This window comes from Callithrix jacchus, chromosome Y, assembly GCF_049354715.1.
Source record: "Callithrix jacchus isolate 240 chromosome Y, calJac240_pri, whole genome shotgun sequence".
Lineage (NCBI taxonomy): Eukaryota > Metazoa > Chordata > Mammalia > Primates > Cebidae > Callithrix > Callithrix jacchus.
The window spans coordinates 6,969,236-6,975,883 of NC_133525.1; positions in this window are offsets into that span (position 1 = coordinate 6,969,236).

Consider the following 6,648-nt stretch of genomic DNA (forward strand, 5'->3'; position numbering starts at 1 on the left):
CTCTTCCTATGCTCTGTCCACCAGTAGAGCCAACCATGTATTATTACCCGCTCTGTGTATGTATATTGTCACAATTTATCTCCCACTTATAAATGAGAACATGCAGTATTTGGTTTTCTGTTCTGGCATTTATTTGCTAAGGGTAATGGCCTCCAGTTATGTCCCTGCAAAGACATGATTTTGTCCGTTTTTTGGCCACATTTTATTCTGTGGTGTATACTTACCACAGTCTATCATTGTTGAGCTTTTGAATTGATTCCATGTCTTTGCTCTTGGAAATAGCTGCAGCGAATGTACATGTGCTATTATGAATAGCTGCAATGAACATACATGTGCATGCATCTTTTTAACAGAATGATTTATAATCCTTTGGGTGTATACCTAGTAATGAGATTGGTGGGTTGAACGATAATTCTGTCTTTAGGCACTGAGAAATTGCCACACTCTTTTCCATAATAGTTGAACTACTTTACACTCCCACCAACAGTGTAAAACATTCCTATTCAAAACCTCACCAGAATTTGTTAGATTTTGACTTTATAATATAGTATCCTGGCTGGTTTGAGATAGTACCTTATTGTGGTTTAATGCACACTTCTCCAACGATCAGTGATGTTGAGCTTTTCTAAATGTTTGTTGCCTACATGTGTATGTCTTCTTTTGCGAATTGTGTGTTTTTATTCTTTTTCCACTTTTTAATGGGGTTTTTTTATTTTTCCTTGTAAATTCGTTCAAGCTCCTTATAAGTGCTGGATATTAGACCTTTGTCAGATGCATAGCTTTCAATTTTTTTCCCATTCTATTGATTGTCTATTAAATTGGTTGATAGCTTACTTTGCTATTGTAGAAGCTCTTTAGCTTAATTAGATGTCATTTATTAACATTTGCTTTTGTAACAATTGCTTTTCACACCTTGTCATGAAATCTTTACTCCTGCCTATGTCTGGAATTGTATTGCCTAGATTTCCTTCTATGGTTTTTATAGTTTTGAGGTTTACATTTGCATCTTTAATCTATCTTGAGTTAATATTTGTATATAGTGTAATTAAAAAGGCCCAGTTTCCATTTTTGCCCAACGGCTAGCAAGTTATCACATTACCATTTAATAAATAGGGAGTCCTTTTGCCATTGCTTTCTTTTGTTAGGTTTGTTGAAAATCAGATAGTTATAAGTATGCAGTCTTATTTCTGAGTTATCTATTCTGTTCCATTGGTATATATATATATATATATTAGTACCAGTCAGTGCTAGTTTGGGTTATTATAGTCCTGTCATATAGTTTGAATGTGAATCACATGATGCATTTACTTTTGATTATTTGGCTTAGAATTGCTTTGGATATTCAGGCTCCGTTTTCATTTCACATGAATTTTAAAATAGATTTTTCTAGTTCTGTGAAGAGTGTCAGTTGTAGTTTAATGGGTATAACACTAGATCTATAAATTGGTTTGGGCAGAGTAGCCATTTTATATTTATTCTCCACATCTACAAGCATGGAATTTTTTCTATTTGTTTGTATCATTTCTGATTTATTGAGTAGTGATTTTTATTAATAATTTTTCCTATAAAGATCTTTCACTTCCCTGGTTAGCTGTACTTCTAGGTTTTATTCTTTTTGTGACAAGTTTGAATGAGAGTTTGTTTATGACTTGGCTCTTGATTTTTTTTTTAATTTTTTATTGCATTTTAGGTTTTTGGGGTACATGTGCAGAACATGCAAGACAGTTGCATAGGTACACACATGGCAGTGTGTTTTGCTTCCTTTCTCCCCTTTACCCACATTTGGCATTTCTCCCCAGGCTATCCCTCCCCAGCTCCACCCTCTGCTGGCCCTCGCTTTTAGACCCCAGTGTTTAGTATTCCCCTCCCTGGGTCCGTGTGTTCTCGTTTTTCATCACCCGCCTATGAGTAAGAATATGCTGTATTTCATTTTCTGTTCTTGTGTCAGCTTGCTGAGAATGATGTTCTCCAGATTCATCCATGTCCCTACAAACGACACAAACTCATCATTTCTGATTGCTGCATAATATTCCATGGTGTATATGTGCCACATTTTCCCAATCAAGTCTATCATCGATGGGCATTTGGGTTGTTTCCAGGTCTTTGCTATTGTAAACACTGCTGCAATGAACATTCGTGTGCATGTCTCCTTATAGCAGAACGATTTATAGTCCTTTGGATATATACCCAGTAATGGGATTGCTGGGTCAAATGGAATTTCTATTTCTAAGTCCTTGAGAAATCGCCACACTGTCTTCCACAATGGTTGAACTAATTTACACTCCCACCAACAGTGTAAAAGTGTTTCTTTTTCTCCACATACTCTCCAGCATCTGTTGTCTCCAGATTTTTTAATGATTGCCATTCTAACTGGCGTGAGATGGTATCTCAACGTGGTTTTGATTTGCATCTCTCTGATGACCAGTGATGATTAGCATTTTTTCATATGGTTGTTGGTCTCATATATGTCTTCTTTCGTAAAGTGTCTGTTCATATCCTTTGCCCATTTTTGAATGGGCTTGTTTGTTTTTTTCCTGTAAATCTGTTGGAGTTCTTTGTAAATTCTGTATATCAGCCCATTGTCAGATGGGTAAATTGCAAAAATTTTTTCCCATTGTGTTGGTTGCCGATTCACTCTAGGGACTGTTTATTTTGCAGTGCAGAAGCTGTGGAGTTTAATTAGGTCCCATTTGTCTATTTTGAATTCTGTTGCCAATGCTTTTGGTGTTTTGTTCATGAAGTCCTTGCCTACTCCTATGTCCTGGATGGTTTTGCCTAGATTTTCCTCTAGGGTTTTTATGATGCCAGGTCTTATGTTTAAGTCTTTAATCCATCTGGAGTTAATTTTAGTGTAAGGTGTCAGGAAGGGGTCCAGTTTCTGCTTTCTGCACATGGCTAGCCAGTTTTCCCAACACCATTTGTTTAACAGCGAATCCTTTCCCCATTGCATGTTTTTGTCAGTTTTATCAAAGATTGTATGGTTGTAGATATGTTGTGTTGCCTCCAATGTCTCTGTTCTGTTCCATTGGTCTATATCTCTGTTTTGGTACCAGTACCATGCTGTTTTGATTACTGTAGCCTTGTAGTATAGTTTGAAATCTGGTAGTGCGATGCCCCCCGCTGTGTTCTTTTGGCTTAGAATTGAGTTGGCTATGCGGGCACTCTTTTGGTTCCATATGAAGTTCATGGTGGTTTTTTCCAGTTCTGTGAAGAAAGTCAATGGTAGCTTGATGGGGATAGTGTTGATTCTGTAAATTACTTTGGGCAGTATAGCCGTTTTCATAATATTAATTCTTCCTAACCATGAACATGGAATGTTTCTTCATCTGTTTGTGTCCTCTCTGATTTCGTTGAGCAGTGGTTTGTAGTTTTCCCTGAAGAGGTCCCTTACATTCCTTGTGAGTTGTATTACTAGGTATTTTATTCTTTATGTAGCAACTGTGAATGGCAGTTCATTCTTGACTTGGCTTTCTTTAAGTCTGTTATTGGTGTAGAGGAATGCTTGTGATTTTTGCACATTATTTTATATCCTGAGACTTTGGTGAAGTTGCTTATCAGTTTTCAGGAGTTTTTGGGCTGAGGCGATGGGATCTTCTAGGTATACTATCATGTTCTCTGCAAATAGAAACAACTTGGCTTCCACCTTTCCTATTTGAATGCCCTGCATTTCTTTTTCTTGCCTGATTGCTCTGGCTAGAACTTCCAGTACTATATTGAATAGGAGTCATGAAAGAGGGCATCCTTGTCTAGTGCCAGATTTCAAAGGGAATGCTTCCAGTTTTTACCCATTCAGTATGATATTGGCTGTTGGTTTGTCATAAAGAGCTTTTATTACTTTTAGATATATTCCATCGATACCAAGTTTATTGAGGGTTTTGAGCATAAAGGGCTGTTGAATTTTGTTGAATGCCTTCTCTGCGTCAATTGAGATAATCATGTGATTTTTGTTTTTGATTCTGTTTATGTGGTGAATTACGTTGATAGACTTGCGTATGTTGAACCAGCCTTGCATCCCTGGGATGAATCTTACTTGATCATATTGGATAAATTTTTTGATTTGCTCTTGTAATCGGCTTGCCAATATTTTATTGAAGATTTTTGCATCTATGTTCATCATGGATATTGGCCTGAAATTTTCTTATCTCGTTGGGTCTCTGCTGGGTTTTGGCATCAGGATGATATTGGCCTCATAAAATGATTTCGGAAGGATTCCCTCTTTTTGGATTACTTGGAATAGTTTTAGAAGGAGTGGTACCAGCTCCTCTTTGTGTGTCTGGTAGAATTCAACTGTGAACATATCTGGACCTGTTCTTTTTTTGTGTGGTAGGCTCTTAACTGCTGCCTCGACTTCTGACCTTGATATTGGTCTATTCATAGTTTCAGCTTCCTCCTGGTTTAGGCTTGGGAGGATACAGGAGTCCAGGAATGTATCCATTTTTTCCAGGTTTACTAGTTTATGTGCATAGAGTTGTTTGTAATATTCTCTGATGATGGTTTGAATTTCTGTGGAATCTGTGGTGATTTCCCCTTTATCATTTTTTATTGCATTTATTTGGTTGATCTCTCTTTTCTTTTTAATCAATCTGGCTAGTGGTCTATCTATTTTGTTGATCTTTTCAAAAAACCAGCTCTTGGATTTATTAATTTTTGAAGGGTTTTTCATGTCTCTATCTCCTTCAGTTCAGCTCTAATCTTAGTTTTTTCTTGTATTCTGCTGGGTTTTGAGGTTTTTTGATCTTGCTCCTTTAGCGCTTTCAATTTTGACGATATGGTGTCGATTTTGGATTTCTCCATTCTCCTCATATGGGCACTTATTGCTATATATTTTCCTCTAGAGACTGCTTTAAATGTGTCCCAGAGATTCTGGTATGTTGTGTCTTCGTTCTCATTGGTTTTGAAGAACTTTTTATTTCTGCCTTCATTTTGTTGTTTATCCAGTCAACATTCAAGAGCCAGTTGTTCAGTTTCCATGAAGCTGTCTGATTCTGGGTTGATTTCTGAATTCTGAGTTCTAACTTGATTGCGCTCTGGTCTGAGAGACTGTTTGTTATGATTTCAGTTGTTTTGCATTTGCTGAGGAGTGCTTTACTTCCTATTATGTGGTCAATTTTCGAGTAGGTGTGATGTGGTGCTGAGAAGAATGTATATTCTGTGGATTTGGGGTGGAGAGTTTTGTAAATATCTATCAGGTTTGCTTGCTCCAGGTCTGAGTTCAAGCCCTGGATATCCTTGTTAATTTTCTGTCAGGTTGATCTGTCTAATATTGACAGTGGAGTGTTAAAGTCTCCCACTATTATTGTGTGGGAGTCTAAGTCTCTTTATAAGTCATTAAGAACTTGCCTTATGTACCTGGGTGCTCCTGTATTGGGCCCATATATGTTTAGGATCATTAGCTCTTCTTGTTGTATCGATCCTTTTACCGTTATGTAATCGCCTTCTTTGTCTCTTTTGATCTTTGTTGCTTTAAAGTCTATTTTATCAGAGATGAGAATTGCAACTCCTGCTTTTTTTTGCTCTCCATTTGATTGGTAAATCTTTTTCCATCCCTTTATTTTGAGCCTTTGTTAATCCTTGCATGTGAGATGGGTTTCCTGGATACAGCACACTGATGAGTTTTGGATTTTTATCCAATTTGCCAATCTGTGTCTTTCGATTGGTGCATTTAGTCCATTTACATTTATAGTTAATATTGTTATGTGTGAATTTGATACTGCCATTTTGATGCTAGCTGACTTGTTTGCCCATTAGTCTTTGTAGATTCTTCATTATGTTGATGCTCTTCAGCATTTAGTGTGATTTTGGAATGGCTGGTACTGGCTGTTCCTTTCCATGTGTAGTGCCTCTTTCAGGAGCTCTTGTAAAGCAGGCCTGGTGGTGACAAAAATTTCTGAGTACTTGCTTGTTCGCAAAGGATTTTATTTTTCCTTCACTTCTGAAGCTCAGTTGGGCAGGATATGAAATTCTGGGTTGAAAGTTCTTTTCTTTAAGGATGTTGAACATTGGCCCTCACTCTCTTCTGGCTTGTAGTGTTTCTGCCGAGAGATCTGCTGTGAGTCTGATGGGCTTCCCTTTGTGGGTAACCCAACCTTTCTTTCTGGCTGCCCTTAGTATTCTCTCCTTTATTTCAACCTTGTTGAATCTGATGATTATGTGCCTTGGGGTTGCTCTTCTTGTGGAATATCTTTGTGGTGTTCTCTGTGTTTTCTGTATTTGTGTGTTGGCCTGTCTTGCTAGGTGGGGGAAATTTTCCTGTATAATGTCCTGAAGAGTATTTTCCAGCTTGGATTCATTCTCTTTGTCACATTCTGTTACACCTGTCAAACGTAGGTTAGGTCTCTTCACATAGTTTCACATTTCTTGGAGACTTTGTTCATTCCTTTTTGCGCTTTTTTCTCTGATCTTGGTTTCTCATTTTATTTCATTGAGGTGATCTTCGACTTCTGATATTCTTTCTTCTGCTTGGTCAATTCAGCTGTTGAAACTTGTGAATGCTTCGTGAAGTTTTCATATTGTGTTTTTCAGCTCATTCATATTTTTTTCTAAGTTATCCATTCTTGTTATCATTTTCTCAAATCTTTTTTAAAAATTCTTAGTTTCTTTGCATTGATTTAAAACATGTTCTTTTAGCTCACAAAGTTTTTCATTATC